We start from the raw sequence: 17,741 nt of genomic DNA, 5'->3' as shown, positions 1-17,741 counted from the left end.
AACGCGGCGCAAAACGACACGTTTGAAGCTTGTAGATCTGATGTTTTGGTGGTTGTGTGTCGCTGTAGTCTGATCAAGTTTTCCGAAAAAAACACAAAGATATAATATTGCCATTAGATTTTTAATGGAGATAATAATAATAATAATAATAATAAAACTTTATTTGTATAGCACCTTTCATGACATGAAATGCAGCTCAAAGTGCTTTACACAAAAAAGAAAAGAAAAGCAGGGCATAAACAATACAGTGAGGACATGAATAACATTTTTTTTAAAAGACAGATAAATCAATTAAAAGCAAGGGTGTAAAAATGGGTCTTGAGCTGAGCTTTAAAAATGTCTACAGAGGCTGCCTGTCGAAGGTACAGTGGGAGTTTGTTCCACGCCGTCGGCCCGTAGAAGCAAAAAGCTGCTTCCCCGTATTTTTTAGTTGCCATTTTTTTAGGCAAAGCGAGCGATGAGAGGTTTCTGCCCGAGAGCAACTTATTGGAGACGAGAGGTTTCTGCCTGAGAGCAACTTATTGGAGACGAGAGGTTTCTGCCCGAGAGCAACTTATTGGAGATGAGAGGTTTCTGTCTGAGAGCAACTTATTGGAGATGAGAGGTTTCTGCCCGAGAGCAACTTATTGGAGATGAGAGGTTTCTGCCTGAGAGCAACTTATTGGAGATGAGAGGTTTCTGCCCGAGAGCAACTTATTGGAGACGAGAGGTTTCTGTCTGAGAGCAACTTATTGGAGATGAGAGGTTTCTGTCTGAGAGCAACTTATTGGAGACGAGAGGTTTCTGTCCGAGAGCAACTTATTGGAGACGAGAGGTTTCTAGACGAGAGCAACTTATTGGAGATGAGAGGTTTCTAGACGAGAGCAACTTATTGGAGATGAGAGGTTTCTAGACGAGAGCAACTTATTGGAGATGAGAGGTTTCTAGACGAGAGCAACTTATTGGAGATGAGAGGTTTCTGTCTGAGAGCAACTTATTGGAGATGAGAGGTTTCTAGACGAGAGCAACTTATTGGAGATGAGAGGTTTCTAGACGAGAGCAACTTATTGGAGATGAGAGGTTTCTAGACGAGAGCAACTTATTGGAGACGAGAGGTTTCTGCCCGAGAGCAACTTATTGGAGATGAGAGGTTTCTGCCCGAGAGCAACTTATTGGAGATGAGAGGTTTCTGCCCGAGAGCAACTTATTGGAGATGAGAGGTTTCTGTCTGAGAGCAACTTATTGGAGATGAGAGGTTTCTGCCCGAGAGCAACTTATTGGAGATGAGAGGTTTCTGTCTGAGAGCAACTTATTGGAGATGAGAGGTTTCTGCCTGAGAGCAACTTATTGGAGATGAGAGGTTTCTGTCTGAGAGCAACTTATTGGAGATGAGAGGTTTCTGTCTGAGAGCAACTTATTGGAGATGAGAGGTTTCTGCCCGAGAGCAACTTATTGGAGATGAGAGGTTTCTGTCTGAGAGCAACTTATTGGAGATGAGAGGTTTCTGCCCGAGAGCAACTTATTGGAGATGAGAGGTTTCTGTCTGAGAGCAACTTATTGGAGATGAGAGGTTTCTGCCTGAGAGCAACTTATTGGAGATGAGAGGTTTCTGTCTGAGAGCAACTTATTGGAGATGAGAGGTTTCTGCCCGAGAGCAACTTATTGGAGACGAGAGGTTTCTGCCCGAGAGCAACTTATTGGAGATGAGAGGTTTCTGCCCGAGAGCAACTTATTGGAGATGAGAGGTTTCTGCCCGAGAGCAACTTATTGGAGATGAGAGGTTTCTGCCTGAGAGCAACTTATTGGAGATGAGAGGTTTCTGCCCGAGAGCAACTTATTGGAGATGAGAGGTTTCTGTCTGAGAGCAACTTATTGGAGATGAGAGGTTTCTGCCCGAGAGCAACTTATTGGAGATGAGAGGTTTCTGCCCGAGAGCAACTTATTGGAGATGAGAGGTTTCTGCCCGAGAGCAACTTATTGGAGATGAGAGGTTTCTGCCCGAGAGCAACTTATTGGAGATGAGAGGTTTCTAGACGAGAGCAACTTATTGGAGATGAGAGGTTTCTAGACGAGAGCAACTTATTGGAGATGAGAGGTTTCTGTCTGAGAGCAACTTATTGGAGATGAGAGGTTTCTGTCTGAGAGCAACTTATTGGAGATGAGAGGTTTCTGTCTGAGAGCAACTTATTGGAGATGAGAGGTTTCTGTCTGAGAGCAACTTATTGGAGATGAGAGGTTTCTGCCCGAGAGCAACTTATTGGAGATGAGAGGTTTCTGCCCGAGAGCAACTTATTGGAGATGAGAGGTTTCTGCCCGAGAGCAACTTATTGGAGATGAGAGGTTTCTGCCCGAGAGCAACTTATTGGAGATGAGAGGTTTCTGCCCGAGAGCAACTTATTGGAGACGAGAGGTTTCTAGACGAGAGCAACTTATTGGAGATGAGAGGTTTCTAGACGAGAGCAACTTATTGGAGATGAGAGGTTTCTAGACGAGAGCAACTTATTGGAGATGAGAGGTTTCTAGACGAGAGCAACTTATTGGAGATGAGAGGTTTCTGCCCGAGAGCAACTTATTGGAGATGAGAGGTTTCTGCCCGAGAGCAACTTATTGGAGACGAGAGGTTTCTAGACGAGAGCAACTTATTGGAGATGAGAGGTTTCTAGACGAGAGCAACTTATTGGAGATGAGAGGTTTCTAGACGAGAGCAACTTATTGGAGACGAGAGGTTTCTGTCTGAGAGCAACTTATTGGAGATGAGAGGTTTCTGCCCGAGAGCAACTTATTGGAGATGAGAGGTTTCTGCCCGAGAGCAACTTATTGGAGACGAGAGGTTTCTAGACGAGAGCAACTTATTGGAGATGAGAGGTTTCTAGACGAGAGCAACTTATTGGAGATGAGAGGTTTCTAGACGAGAGCAACTTATTGGAGATGAGAGGTTTCTGCCCGAGAGCAACTTATTGGAGATGAGAGGTTTCTAGACGAGAGCAACTTATTGGAGATGAGAGGTTTCTAGACGAGAGCAACTTATTGGAGACGAGAGGTTTCTGTCTGAGAGCAACTTATTGGAGATGAGAGGTTTCTGCCCGAGAGCAACTTATTGGAGATGAGAGGTTTCTGCCCGAGAGCAACTTATTGGAGACGAGAGGTTTCTAGACGAGAGCAACTTATTGGAGATGAGAGGTTTCTAGACGAGAGCAACTTATTGGAGATGAGAGGTTTCTAGACGAGAGCAACTTATTGGAGACGAGAGGTTTCTAGACGAGAGCAACTTATTGGAGATGAGAGGTTTCTGTCTGAGAGCAACCTATTGGAGATGAGAGGTTTCTAGACGAGAGCAACTTATTGGAGATGAGAGGTTTCTGCCCGAGAGCAACTTATTGGAGATGAGAGGTTTCTGCCTGAGAGCAACTTATTGGAGATGAGAGGTTTCTGTCCGAGAGCAACTTATTGGAGATGAGAGGTTTCTGCCCGAGAGCAACTTATTGGAGATGAGAGGTTTCTGCCCGAGAGCAACTTATTGGAGATGAGAGGTTTCTAGACGAGAGCAACTTATTGGAGATGAGAGGTTTCTGCCTGAGAGCAACTTATTGGAGATGAGAGGTTTCTGTCTGAGAGCAACTTATTGGAGATGAGAGGTTTCTGTCCGAGAGCAACTTATTGGAGATGAGAGGTTTCTGCCCGAGAGCAACTTATTGGAGATGAGAGGTTTCTGTCTGAGAGCAACTTATTGGAGACGAGAGGTTTCTGCCCGAGAGCAACTTATTGGAGATGAGAGGTTTCTGTCTGAGAGCAACTTATTGGAGATGAGAGGTTTCTGTCTGAGAGCAACTTATTGGAGATGAGAGGTTTCTGCCCGAGAGCAACTTATTGGAGACGAGAGGTTTCTGCCCGAGAGCAACTTATTGGAGATGAGAGGTTTCTGCCCGAGAGCAACTTATTGGAGATGAGAGGTTTCTAGACGAGAGCAACTTATTGGAGATGAGAGGTTTCTAGACGAGAGCAACTTATTGGAGATGAGAGGTTTCTGCCCGAGAGCAACTTATTGGAGATGAGAGGTTTCTGTCTGAGAGCAACTTATTGGAGATGAGAGGTTTCTGCCCGAGAGCAACTTATTGGAGATGAGAGGTTTCTAGACGAGAGCAACTTATTGGAGATGAGAGGTTTCTAGACGAGAGCAACTTATTGGAGATGAGAGGTTTCTGCCCGAGAGCAACTTATTGGAGATGAGAGGTTTCTGCCCGAGAGCAACTTATTGGAGATGAGAGGTTTCTGCCCGAGAGCAACTTATTGGAGATGAGAGGTTTCTGCCCGAGAGCAACTTATTGGAGACGAGAGGTTTCTAGACGAGAGCAACTTATTGGAGATGAGAGGTTTCTAGACGAGAGCAACTTATTGGAGATGAGAGGTTTCTAGACGAGAGCAACTTATTGGAGACGAGAGGTTTCTAGACGAGAGCAACTTATTGGAGATGAGAGGTTTCTGTCTGAGAGCAACCTATTGGAGATGAGAGGTTTCTAGACGAGAGCAACTTATTGGAGATGAGAGGTTTCTGCCCGAGAGCAACTTATTGGAGATGAGAGGTTTCTGCCTGAGAGCAACTTATTGGAGATGAGAGGTTTCTGTCCGAGAGCAACTTATTGGAGATGAGAGGTTTCTGCCCGAGAGCAACTTATTGGAGATGAGAGGTTTCTGCCTGAGAGCAACTTATTGGAGATGAGAGGTTTCTGCCCGAGAGCAACTTATTGGAGATGAGAGGTTTCTAGACGAGAGCAACTTATTGGAGATGAGAGGTTTCTGTCTGAGAGCAACTTATTGGAGATGAGAGGTTTCTAGACGAGAGCAACTTATTGGAGATGAGAGGTTTCTAGACGAGAGCAACTTATTGGAGACGAGAGGTTTCTAGACGAGAGCAACTTATTGGAGATGAGAGGTTTCTGTCTGAGAGCAACTTATTGGAGATGAGAGGTTTCTAGACGAGAGCAACTTATTGGAGATGAGAGGTTTCTAGACGAGAGCAACTTATTGGAGATGAGAGGTTTCTAGACGAGAGCAACTTATTGGAGATGAGAGGTTTCTGTCTGAGAGCAACTTATTGGAGATGAGAGGTTTCTAGACGAGAGCAACTTATTGGAGATGAGAGGTTTCTAGACGAGAGCAACTTATTGGAGATGAGAGGTTTCTAGACGAGAGCAACTTATTGGAGATGAGAGGTTTCTGCCCGAGAGCAACTTATTGGAGATGAGAGGTTTCTGCCCGAGAGCAACTTATTGGAGATGAGAGGTTTCTGCCCGAGAGCAACTTATTGGAGATGAGAGGTTTCTGCCCGAGAGCAACTTATTGGAGATGAGAGGTTTCTGCCCGAGAGCAACTTATTGGAGATGAGAGGTTTCTGCCCGAGAGCAACTTATTGGAGATGAGAGGTTTCTGCCCGAGAGCAACTTATTGGAGATGAGAGGTTTCTGCCCGAGAGCAACTTATTGGAGATGAGAGGTTTCTGTCTGAGAGCAACTTATTGGAGATGAGAGGTTTCTAGACGAGAGCAACTTATTGGAGATGAGAGGTTTCTAGACGAGAGCAACTTATTGGAGATGAGAGGTTTCTAGACGAGAGCAACTTATTGGAGATGAGAGGTTTCTGTCTGAGAGCAACTTATTGGAGATGAGAGGTTTCTAGACGAGAGCAACTTATTGGAGATGAGAGGTTTCTAGACGAGAGCAACTTATTGGAGATGAGAGGTTTCTAGACGAGAGCAACTTATTGGAGATGAGAGGTTTCTGCCCGAGAGCAACTTATTGGAGATGAGAGGTTTCTGCCCGAGAGCAACTTATTGGAGATGAGAGGTTTCTGTCTGAGAGCAACTTATTGGAGATGAGAGGTTTCTGTCTGAGAGCAACTTATTGGAGATGAGAGGTTTCTGTCTGAGAGCAACTTATTGGAGATGAGAGGTTTCTGCCTGAGAGCAACTTATTGGAGATGAGAGGTTTCTGCCCCAGAGCAACTTATTGGAGATGAGAGGTTTCTGCCTGAGAGCAACTTATTGGAGATGAGAGGTTTCTGTCTGAGAGCAACTTATTGGAGATGAGAGGTTTCTGTCTGAGAGCAACTTATTGGAGATGAGAGGTTTCTAGACGAGAGCAACTTATTGGAGATGAGAGGTTTCTAGACGAGAGCAACTTATTGGAGATGAGAGGTTTCTAGACGAGAGCAACTTATTGGAGATGAGAGGTTTCTAGACGAGAGCAACTTATTGGAGACGAGAGGTTTCTGTCTGAGAGCAACTTATTGGAGATGAGAGGTTTCTGCCCGAGAGCAACTTATTGGAGATGAGAGGTTTCTGTCTGAGAGCAACTTATTGGAGATGAGAGGTTTCTGCCCGAGAGCAACTTATTGGAGATGAGAGGTTTCTGTCTGAGAGCAACTTATTGGAGATGAGAGGTTTCTGCCCGAGAGCAACTTATTGGAGATGAGAGGTTTCTGCCTGAGAGCAACTTATTGGAGATGAGAGGTTTCTGCCCGAGAGCAACTTATTGGAGACGAGAGGTTTCTGTCTGAGAGCAACTTATTGGAGATGAGAGGTTTCTGTCTGAGAGCAACTTATTGGAGACGAGAGGTTTCTGTCCGAGAGCAACTTATTGGAGACGAGAGGTTTCTAGACGAGAGCAACTTATTGGAGATGAGAGGTTTCTAGACGAGAGCAACTTATTGGAGATGAGAGGTTTCTGCCCGAGAGCAACTTATTGGAGATGAGAGGTTTCTGTCTGAGAGCAACTTATTGGAGATGAGAGGTTTCTGCCTGAGAGCAACTTATTGGAGATGAGAGGTTTCTGTCTGAGAGCAACTTATTGGAGATGAGAGGTTTCTGCCCGAGAGCAACTTATTGGAGACGAGAGGTCTCCTCTGTCTCCTCCAAAAGCATCACAAAGCAGACATCACATTTTATTTTGTTCCACAAGCTATATCAATATATGTTATTGTGTCGGGTGGACACCGATGTTTAAATTATACTGTCCAAAACTGTCCAAAACTTTCAGGGTTGAAATTCAAAAAGTATCAAAAGTAGCAGATCTACAAGTTCGAAACGCGGCGCAAAACGACACGTTTGAAGCTTGTAGATCTGATGTTTTGGTGGTTGTGTGTCGCTGTAGTCTGATCAAGTTTTCCGAAAAAAACACAAAGATATAATATTGCCATTAGATTTTTAATGGAGATAATAATAATAATAATAATAATACAACTTTATTTGTATAGCACCTTTCATGACATGAAATGCAGCTCAAAGTGCTTTACACAAAAAAGAAAAGAAAAGCAGGGCATAAACAATACAGTGAGGACATGAATAACATTTTTTTTAAAAGACAGATAAATCAATTAAAAGCAAGGGTGTAAAAATGGGTCTTGAGCTGAGCTTTAAAAATGTCTACAGAGGCTGCCTGTCGAAGGTACAGTGGGAGTTTGTTCCACGCCGTCGGCCCGTAGAAGCAAAAAGCTGCTTCCCCGTATTTTTTAGTTGCCATTTTTTTAGGCAAAGCGAGCGATGAGAGGTTTCTGCCCGAGAGCAACTTATTGGAGACGAGAGGTTTCTGCCTGAGAGCAACTTATTGGAGACGAGAGGTTTCTGCCCGAGAGCAACTTATTGGAGATGAGAGGTTTCTGTCTGAGAGCAACTTATTGGAGATGAGAGGTTTCTGCCCGAGAGCAACTTATTGGAGATGAGAGGTTTCTGCCTGAGAGCAACTTATTGGAGATGAGAGGTTTCTGCCCGAGAGCAACTTATTGGAGACGAGAGGTTTCTGTCTGAGAGCAACTTATTGGAGATGAGAGGTTTCTGTCTGAGAGCAACTTATTGGAGACGAGAGGTTTCTGTCCGAGAGCAACTTATTGGAGACGAGAGGTTTCTAGACGAGAGCAACTTATTGGAGATGAGAGGTTTCTAGACGAGAGCAACTTATTGGAGATGAGAGGTTTCTAGACGAGAGCAACTTATTGGAGATGAGAGGTTTCTAGACGAGAGCAACTTATTGGAGATGAGAGGTTTCTGTCTGAGAGCAACTTATTGGAGATGAGAGGTTTCTAGACGAGAGCAACTTATTGGAGATGAGAGGTTTCTAGACGAGAGCAACTTATTGGAGATGAGAGGTTTCTAGACGAGAGCAACTTATTGGAGACGAGAGGTTTCTGCCCGAGAGCAACTTATTGGAGATGAGAGGTTTCTGCCCGAGAGCAACTTATTGGAGATGAGAGGTTTCTGCCCGAGAGCAACTTATTGGAGATGAGAGGTTTCTGTCTGAGAGCAACTTATTGGAGATGAGAGGTTTCTGCCCGAGAGCAACTTATTGGAGATGAGAGGTTTCTGTCTGAGAGCAACTTATTGGAGATGAGAGGTTTCTGCCTGAGAGCAACTTATTGGAGATGAGAGGTTTCTGTCTGAGAGCAACTTATTGGAGATGAGAGGTTTCTGTCTGAGAGCAACTTATTGGAGATGAGAGGTTTCTGCCCGAGAGCAACTTATTGGAGATGAGAGGTTTCTGTCTGAGAGCAACTTATTGGAGATGAGAGGTTTCTGCCCGAGAGCAACTTATTGGAGATGAGAGGTTTCTGTCTGAGAGCAACTTATTGGAGATGAGAGGTTTCTGCCTGAGAGCAACTTATTGGAGATGAGAGGTTTCTGTCTGAGAGCAACTTATTGGAGATGAGAGGTTTCTGTCTGAGAGCAACTTATTGGAGACGAGAGGTTTCTGCCCGAGAGCAACTTATTGGAGATGAGAGGTTTCTGCCCGAGAGCAACTTATTGGAGATGAGAGGTTTCTGCCCGAGAGCAACTTATTGGAGATGAGAGGTTTCTGCCTGAGAGCAACTTATTGGAGATGAGAGGTTTCTGCCCGAGAGCAACTTATTGGAGATGAGAGGTTTCTGTCTGAGAGCAACTTATTGGAGATGAGAGGTTTCTGCCCGAGAGCAACTTATTGGAGATGAGAGGTTTCTGCCCGAGAGCAACTTATTGGAGATGAGAGGTTTCTGCCCGAGAGCAACTTATTGGAGATGAGAGGTTTCTGCCCGAGAGCAACTTATTGGAGATGAGAGGTTTCTAGACGAGAGCAACTTATTGGAGATGAGAGGTTTCTAGACGAGAGCAACTTATTGGAGATGAGAGGTTTCTGTCTGAGAGCAACTTATTGGAGATGAGAGGTTTCTGTCTGAGAGCAACTTATTGGAGATGAGAGGTTTCTGTCTGAGAGCAACTTATTGGAGATGAGAGGTTTCTGTCTGAGAGCAACTTATTGGAGATGAGAGGTTTCTGCCCGAGAGCAACTTATTGGAGATGAGAGGTTTCTGCCCGAGAGCAACTTATTGGAGATGAGAGGTTTCTGCCCGAGAGCAACTTATTGGAGATGAGAGGTTTCTGCCCGAGAGCAACTTATTGGAGATGAGAGGTTTCTGCCCGAGAGCAACTTATTGGAGACGAGAGGTTTCTAGACGAGAGCAACTTATTGGAGATGAGAGGTTTCTAGACGAGAGCAACTTATTGGAGATGAGAGGTTTCTAGACGAGAGCAACTTATTGGAGATGAGAGGTTTCTAGACGAGAGCAACTTATTGGAGATGAGAGGTTTCTGCCCGAGAGCAACTTATTGGAGATGAGAGGTTTCTGCCCGAGAGCAACTTATTGGAGACGAGAGGTTTCTAGACGAGAGCAACTTATTGGAGATGAGAGGTTTCTAGACGAGAGCAACTTATTGGAGATGAGAGGTTTCTAGACGAGAGCAACTTATTGGAGACGAGAGGTTTCTGTCTGAGAGCAACTTATTGGAGATGAGAGGTTTCTGCCCGAGAGCAACTTATTGGAGATGAGAGGTTTCTGCCCGAGAGCAACTTATTGGAGACGAGAGGTTTCTAGACGAGAGCAACTTATTGGAGATGAGAGGTTTCTAGACGAGAGCAACTTATTGGAGATGAGAGGTTTCTAGACGAGAGCAACTTATTGGAGATGAGAGGTTTCTGCCCGAGAGCAACTTATTGGAGATGAGAGGTTTCTAGACGAGAGCAACTTATTGGAGATGAGAGGTTTCTAGACGAGAGCAACTTATTGGAGACGAGAGGTTTCTGTCTGAGAGCAACTTATTGGAGATGAGAGGTTTCTGCCCGAGAGCAACTTATTGGAGATGAGAGGTTTCTGCCCGAGAGCAACTTATTGGAGACGAGAGGTTTCTAGACGAGAGCAACTTATTGGAGATGAGAGGTTTCTAGACGAGAGCAACTTATTGGAGATGAGAGGTTTCTAGACGAGAGCAACTTATTGGAGACGAGAGGTTTCTAGACGAGAGCAACTTATTGGAGATGAGAGGTTTCTGTCTGAGAGCAACCTATTGGAGATGAGAGGTTTCTAGACGAGAGCAACTTATTGGAGATGAGAGGTTTCTGCCCGAGAGCAACTTATTGGAGATGAGAGGTTTCTGCCTGAGAGCAACTTATTGGAGATGAGAGGTTTCTGTCCGAGAGCAACTTATTGGAGATGAGAGGTTTCTGCCCGAGAGCAACTTATTGGAGATGAGAGGTTTCTGCCCGAGAGCAACTTATTGGAGATGAGAGGTTTCTAGACGAGAGCAACTTATTGGAGATGAGAGGTTTCTGCCTGAGAGCAACTTATTGGAGATGAGAGGTTTCTGTCTGAGAGCAACTTATTGGAGATGAGAGGTTTCTGTCCGAGAGCAACTTATTGGAGATGAGAGGTTTCTGCCCGAGAGCAACTTATTGGAGATGAGAGGTTTCTGTCTGAGAGCAACTTATTGGAGACGAGAGGTTTCTGCCCGAGAGCAACTTATTGGAGATGAGAGGTTTCTGTCTGAGAGCAACTTATTGGAGATGAGAGGTTTCTGTCTGAGAGCAACTTATTGGAGATGAGAGGTTTCTGCCCGAGAGCAACTTATTGGAGACGAGAGGTTTCTGCCCGAGAGCAACTTATTGGAGATGAGAGGTTTCTGCCCGAGAGCAACTTATTGGAGATGAGAGGTTTCTAGACGAGAGCAACTTATTGGAGATGAGAGGTTTCTAGACGAGAGCAACTTATTGGAGATGAGAGGTTTCTGCCCGAGAGCAACTTATTGGAGATGAGAGGTTTCTGTCTGAGAGCAACTTATTGGAGATGAGAGGTTTCTGCCCGAGAGCAACTTATTGGAGATGAGAGGTTTCTAGACGAGAGCAACTTATTGGAGATGAGAGGTTTCTAGACGAGAGCAACTTATTGGAGATGAGAGGTTTCTGCCCGAGAGCAACTTATTGGAGATGAGAGGTTTCTGCCCGAGAGCAACTTATTGGAGATGAGAGGTTTCTGCCCGAGAGCAACTTATTGGAGATGAGAGGTTTCTGCCCGAGAGCAACTTATTGGAGACGAGAGGTTTCTAGACGAGAGCAACTTATTGGAGATGAGAGGTTTCTAGACGAGAGCAACTTATTGGAGATGAGAGGTTTCTAGACGAGAGCAACTTATTGGAGACGAGAGGTTTCTAGACGAGAGCAACTTATTGGAGATGAGAGGTTTCTGTCTGAGAGCAACCTATTGGAGATGAGAGGTTTCTAGACGAGAGCAACTTATTGGAGATGAGAGGTTTCTGCCCGAGAGCAACTTATTGGAGATGAGAGGTTTCTGCCTGAGAGCAACTTATTGGAGATGAGAGGTTTCTGTCCGAGAGCAACTTATTGGAGATGAGAGGTTTCTGCCCGAGAGCAACTTATTGGAGATGAGAGGTTTCTGCCTGAGAGCAACTTATTGGAGATGAGAGGTTTCTGCCCGAGAGCAACTTATTGGAGATGAGAGGTTTCTAGACGAGAGCAACTTATTGGAGATGAGAGGTTTCTGTCTGAGAGCAACTTATTGGAGATGAGAGGTTTCTAGACGAGAGCAACTTATTGGAGATGAGAGGTTTCTAGACGAGAGCAACTTATTGGAGACGAGAGGTTTCTAGACGAGAGCAACTTATTGGAGATGAGAGGTTTCTGTCTGAGAGCAACTTATTGGAGATGAGAGGTTTCTAGACGAGAGCAACTTATTGGAGATGAGAGGTTTCTAGACGAGAGCAACTTATTGGAGATGAGAGGTTTCTAGACGAGAGCAACTTATTGGAGATGAGAGGTTTCTGTCTGAGAGCAACTTATTGGAGATGAGAGGTTTCTAGACGAGAGCAACTTATTGGAGATGAGAGGTTTCTAGACGAGAGCAACTTATTGGAGATGAGAGGTTTCTAGACGAGAGCAACTTATTGGAGATGAGAGGTTTCTGCCCGAGAGCAACTTATTGGAGATGAGAGGTTTCTGCCCGAGAGCAACTTATTGGAGATGAGAGGTTTCTGCCCGAGAGCAACTTATTGGAGATGAGAGGTTTCTGCCCGAGAGCAACTTATTGGAGATGAGAGGTTTCTGCCCGAGAGCAACTTATTGGAGATGAGAGGTTTCTGCCCGAGAGCAACTTATTGGAGATGAGAGGTTTCTGCCCGAGAGCAACTTATTGGAGATGAGAGGTTTCTGCCCGAGAGCAACTTATTGGAGATGAGAGGTTTCTGTCTGAGAGCAACTTATTGGAGATGAGAGGTTTCTAGACGAGAGCAACTTATTGGAGATGAGAGGTTTCTAGACGAGAGCAACTTATTGGAGATGAGAGGTTTCTAGACGAGAGCAACTTATTGGAGATGAGAGGTTTCTGTCTGAGAGCAACTTATTGGAGATGAGAGGTTTCTAGACGAGAGCAACTTATTGGAGATGAGAGGTTTCTAGACGAGAGCAACTTATTGGAGATGAGAGGTTTCTAGACGAGAGCAACTTATTGGAGATGAGAGGTTTCTGCCCGAGAGCAACTTATTGGAGATGAGAGGTTTCTGCCCGAGAGCAACTTATTGGAGATGAGAGGTTTCTGTCTGAGAGCAACTTATTGGAGATGAGAGGTTTCTGTCTGAGAGCAACTTATTGGAGATGAGAGGTTTCTGTCTGAGAGCAACTTATTGGAGATGAGAGGTTTCTGCCTGAGAGCAACTTATTGGAGATGAGAGGTTTCTGCCCCAGAGCAACTTATTGGAGATGAGAGGTTTCTGCCTGAGAGCAACTTATTGGAGATGAGAGGTTTCTGTCTGAGAGCAACTTATTGGAGATGAGAGGTTTCTGTCTGAGAGCAACTTATTGGAGATGAGAGGTTTCTAGACGAGAGCAACTTATTGGAGATGAGAGGTTTCTAGACGAGAGCAACTTATTGGAGATGAGAGGTTTCTAGACGAGAGCAACTTATTGGAGATGAGAGGTTTCTAGACGAGAGCAACTTATTGGAGACGAGAGGTTTCTGTCTGAGAGCAACTTATTGGAGATGAGAGGTTTCTGCCCGAGAGCAACTTATTGGAGATGAGAGGTTTCTGTCTGAGAGCAACTTATTGGAGATGAGAGGTTTCTGCCCGAGAGCAACTTATTGGAGATGAGAGGTTTCTAGACGAGAGCAACTTATTGGAGATGAGAGGTTTCTAGACGAGAGCAACTTATTGGAGATGAGAGGTTTCTAGACGAGAGCAACTTATTGGAGATGAGAGGTTTCTAGACGAGAGCAACTTATTGGAGATGAGAGGTTTCTAGACGAGAGCAACTTATTGGAGATGAGAGGTTTCTAGACGAGAGCAACTTATTGGAGATGAGAGGTTTCTGTCTGAGAGCAACTTATTGGAGATGAGAGGTTTCTGCCCGAGAGCAACTTATTGGAGATGAGAGGTTTCTAGACGAGAGCAACTTATTGGAGATGAGAGGTTTCTAGACGAGAGCAACTTATTGGAGATGAGAGGTTTCTGTCTGAGAGCAACTTATTGGAGATGAGAGGTTTCTGCCCGAGAGCAACTTATTGGAGATGAGAGGTTTCTAGACGAGAGCAACTTATTGGAGATGAGAGGTTTCTAGACGAGAGCAACTTATTGGAGATGAGAGGTTTCTAGACGAGAGCAACTTATTGGAGATGAGAGGTTTCTAGACGAGAGCAACTTATTGGAGATGAGAGGTTTCTGCCCGAGAGCAACTTATTGGAGATGAGAGGTTTCTGCCCGAGAGCAACTTATTGGAGATGAGGTTTCTGCCAGAGAGCAACTTATTGGAGATGAGAGGTTTCTGTCCGAGAGCAACTTATTGGAGATGAGAGGTTTCTAGACGAGAGCAACTTATTGGAGATGAGAGGTTTCTGTCCGAGAGCAACTTATTGGAGATGAGAGGTTTCTGTCTGAGAGCAACTTATTGGAGATGAGAGGTTTCTGTCTGAGAGCAACTTATTGGAGATGAGAGGTTTCTGTCCGAGAGCAACTTATTGGAGATGAGAGGTTTCTAGACGAGAGCAACTTATTGGAGATGAGAGGTTTCTGCCTGAGAGCAACTTATTGGAGATGAGAGGTTTCTGTCTGAGAGCAACTTATTGGAGATGAGAGGTTTCTGCCCCAGAGCAACTTATTGGAGATGAGAGGTTTCTGTCTGAGAGCAACTTATTGGAGATGAGAGGTTTCTGCCTGAGAGCAACTTATTGGAGATGAGAGGTTTCTGCCCGAGAGCAACTTATTGGAGATGAGAGGTTTCTGCCCGAGAGCAACTTATTGGAGATGAGAGGTTTCTGTCTGAGAGCAACTTATTGGAGATGAGAGGTTTCTGCCTGAGAGCAACTTATTGGAGATGAGAGGTTTCTGCCCGAGAGCAACTTATTGGAGATGAGAGGTTTCTGTCTGAGAGCAACTTATTGGAGATGAGAGGTTTCTGCCCGAGAGCAACTTATTGGAGATGAGAGGTTTCTGTCTGAGAGCAACTTATTGGAGATGAGAGGTTTCTGCCTGAGAGCAACTTATTGGAGATGAGAGGTTTCTGCCCGAGAGCAACTTATTGGAGATGAGAGGTTTCTGCCCGAGAGCAACTTATTGGAGATGAGAGGTTTCTGCCCGAGAGCAACTTATTGGAGATGAGAGGTTTCTAGATGAGAGCAACTTATTGGAGATGAGAGGTTTCTAGACGAGAGCAACTTATTGGAGATGAGAGGTTTCTGCCCGAGAGCAACTTATTGGAGATGAGAGGTTTCTGCCTGAGAGCAACTTATTGGAGATGAGAGGTTTCTGCCCGAGAGCAACTTATTGGAGATGAGAGGTTTCTAGACGAGAGCAACTTATTGGAGATGAGAGGTTTCTAGACGAGAGCAACTTATTGGAGATGAGAGGTTTCTGCCCGAGAGCAACTTATTGGAGATGAGAGGTTTCTAGACGAGAGCAACTTATTGGAGATGAGAGGTTTCTGTCTGAGAGCAACTTATTGGAGATGAGAGGTTTCTGCCCGAGAGCAACTTATTGGAGATGAGAGGTTTCTGTCTGAGAGCAACTTATTGGAGATGAGAGGTTTCTGCCTGAGAGCAACTTATTGGAGATGAGAGGTTTCTGTCTGAGAGCAACTTATTGGAGATGAGAGGTTTCTGTCTGAGAGCAACTTATTGGAGATGAGAGGTTTCTGCCCGAGAGCAACTTATTGGAGATGAGAGGTTTCTAGACGAGAGCAACTTATTGGAGATGAGAGGTTTCTAGACGAGAGCAACTTATTGGAGATGAGAGGTTTCTAGACGAGAGCAACTTATTGGAGATGAGAGGTTTCTGTCTGAGAGCAACTTATTGGAGATGAGAGGTTTCTAGACGAGAGCAACTTATTGGAGATGAGAGGTTTCTGTCTGAGAGCAACTTATTGGAGATGAGAGGTTTCTGTCTGAGAGCAACTTATTGGAGATGAGAGGTTTCTGTCTGAGAGCAACTTATTGGAGATGAGAGGTTTCTGCCCGAGAGCAACTTATTGGAGATGAGAGGTTTCTAGACGAGAGCAACTTATTGGAGATGAGAGGTTTCTAGACGAGAGCAACTTATTGGAGATGAGAGGTTTCTGTCTGAGAGCAACTTATTGGAGATGAGAGGTTTCTAGACGAGAGCAACTTATTGGAGATGAGAGGTTTCTAGACGAGAGCAACTTATTGGAGATGAGAGGTTTCTGCCCGAGAGCAACTTATTGGAGATGAGAGGTTTCTGTCTGAGAGCAACTTATTGGAGATGAGAGGTTTCTGCCCGAGAGCAACTTATTGGAGATGAGAGGTTTCTAGACGAGAGCAACTTATTGGAGATGAGAGGTTTCTGTCTGAGAGCAACTTATTGGAGATGAGAGGTTTCTGTCTGAGAGCAACTTATTGGAGATGAGAGGTTTCTGCCCGAGAGCAACTTATTGGAGATGAGAGGTTTCTAGACGAGAGCAACTTATTGGAGATGAGAGGTTTCTAGACGAGAGCAACTTATTGGAGATGAGAGGTTTCTGTCTGAGAGCAACTTATTGGAGATGAGAGGTTTCTAGACGAGAGCAACTTATTGGAGATGAGAGGTTTCTAGACGAGAGCAACTTATTGGAGATGAGAGGTTTCTGCCCGAGAGCAACTTATTGGAGATGAGAGGTTTCTGTCTGAGAGCAACTTATTGGAGATGAGAGGTTTCTGCCCGAGAGCAACTTATTGGAGATGAGAGGTTTCTAGACGAGAGCAACTTATTGGAGATGAGAGGTTTCTGTCTGAGAGCAACTTATTGGAGATGAGAGGTTTCTGTCTGAGAGCAACTTATTGGAGATGAGAGGTTTCTGTCTGAGAGCAACTTATTGGAGATGAGAGGTTTCTGCCTGAGAGCAACTTATTGGAGATGTGAGGTTTCTAGACGAGAGCAACTTATTGGAGATGAGAGGTTTCTGTCTGAGAGCAACTTATTGGAGATGAGAGGTTTCTGTCTGAGAGCAACTTATTGGAGATGAGAGGTTTCTGTCTGAGAGCAACTTATTGGAGATGAGAGGTTTCTGTCTGAGAGCAACTTATTGGAGATGAGAGGTTTCTAGACGAGAGCAACTTATTGGAGATGAGAGGTTTCTGCCCGAGAGCAACTTATTGGAGATGAGAGGTTTCTGTCTGAGAGCAACTTATTGGAGATGAGAGGTTTCTGTCTGAGAGCAACTTATTGGAGACGAGAGGTTTCTAGACGAGAGCAACTTATTGGAGATGAGAGGTTTCTGTCTGAGAGCAACTTATTGGAGATGAGAGGTTTCTGCCCGAGAGCAACTTATTGGAGATGAGAGGTTTCTAGACGAGAGCAACTTATTGGAGATGAGAGGTTTCTGCCCGAGAGCAACTTATTGGAGATGAGAGGTTTCTGCCCGAGAGCAACTTATTGGAGATGAGAGGTTTCTAGACGAGAGCAACTTATTGGAGATGAGAGGTTTCTGTCTGAGAGCAACTTATTGGAGATGAGAGGTTTCTGTCTGAGAGCAACTTATTGGAGACGAGAGGTTTCTAGACGAGAGCAACTTATTGGAGATGTGAGGTTTCTAGACGAGAGCAACTTATTGGAGATGAGAGGTTTCTGTCTGAGAGCAACTTATTGGAGATGAGAGGTTTCTGTCTGAGAGCAACTTATTGGAGATGAGAGGTTTCTGTCTGAGAGCAACTTATTGGAGATGAGAGGTTTCTGTCTGAGAGCAACTTATTGGAGATGAGAGGTTTCTGCCCGAGAGCAACTTATTGGAGATGAGAGGTTTCTGTCTGAGAGCAACTTATTGGAGATGAGAGGTTTCTGTCTGAGAGCAACTTATTGGAGACGAGAGGTTTCTAGACGAGAGCAACTTATTGGAGATGAGAGGTTTCTGTCTGAGAGCAACTTATTGGAGATGAGAGGTTTCTGCCCGAGAGCAACTTATTGGAGATGAGAGGTT

The 17,741-nt window shown here is 44.7% G+C and overlaps 1 protein-coding gene across 1 annotated transcript in view; it reads right to left on the bottom strand.

Annotated features, from left to right (window-relative positions):
* Window positions 1-17,741, bottom strand: part of styk1a (serine/threonine/tyrosine kinase 1a) — a gene marked incomplete at both ends in the record, with an annotated part of 67,483 nt that overhangs the window by 27,441 nt on the left and 22,301 nt on the right. The gene's annotated exons all lie outside the window — the stretch shown is intronic.

Source organism: Electrona antarctica (genome assembly GCF_951216825.1).
Source record: "Electrona antarctica genome assembly, contig: scaffold_125, whole genome shotgun sequence".
Lineage (NCBI taxonomy): Eukaryota > Metazoa > Chordata > Actinopteri > Myctophiformes > Myctophidae > Electrona > Electrona antarctica.
Note: the sequence above shows the minus strand (reverse complement) of the source record. Positions and strands in the feature narration are given on the sequence as shown.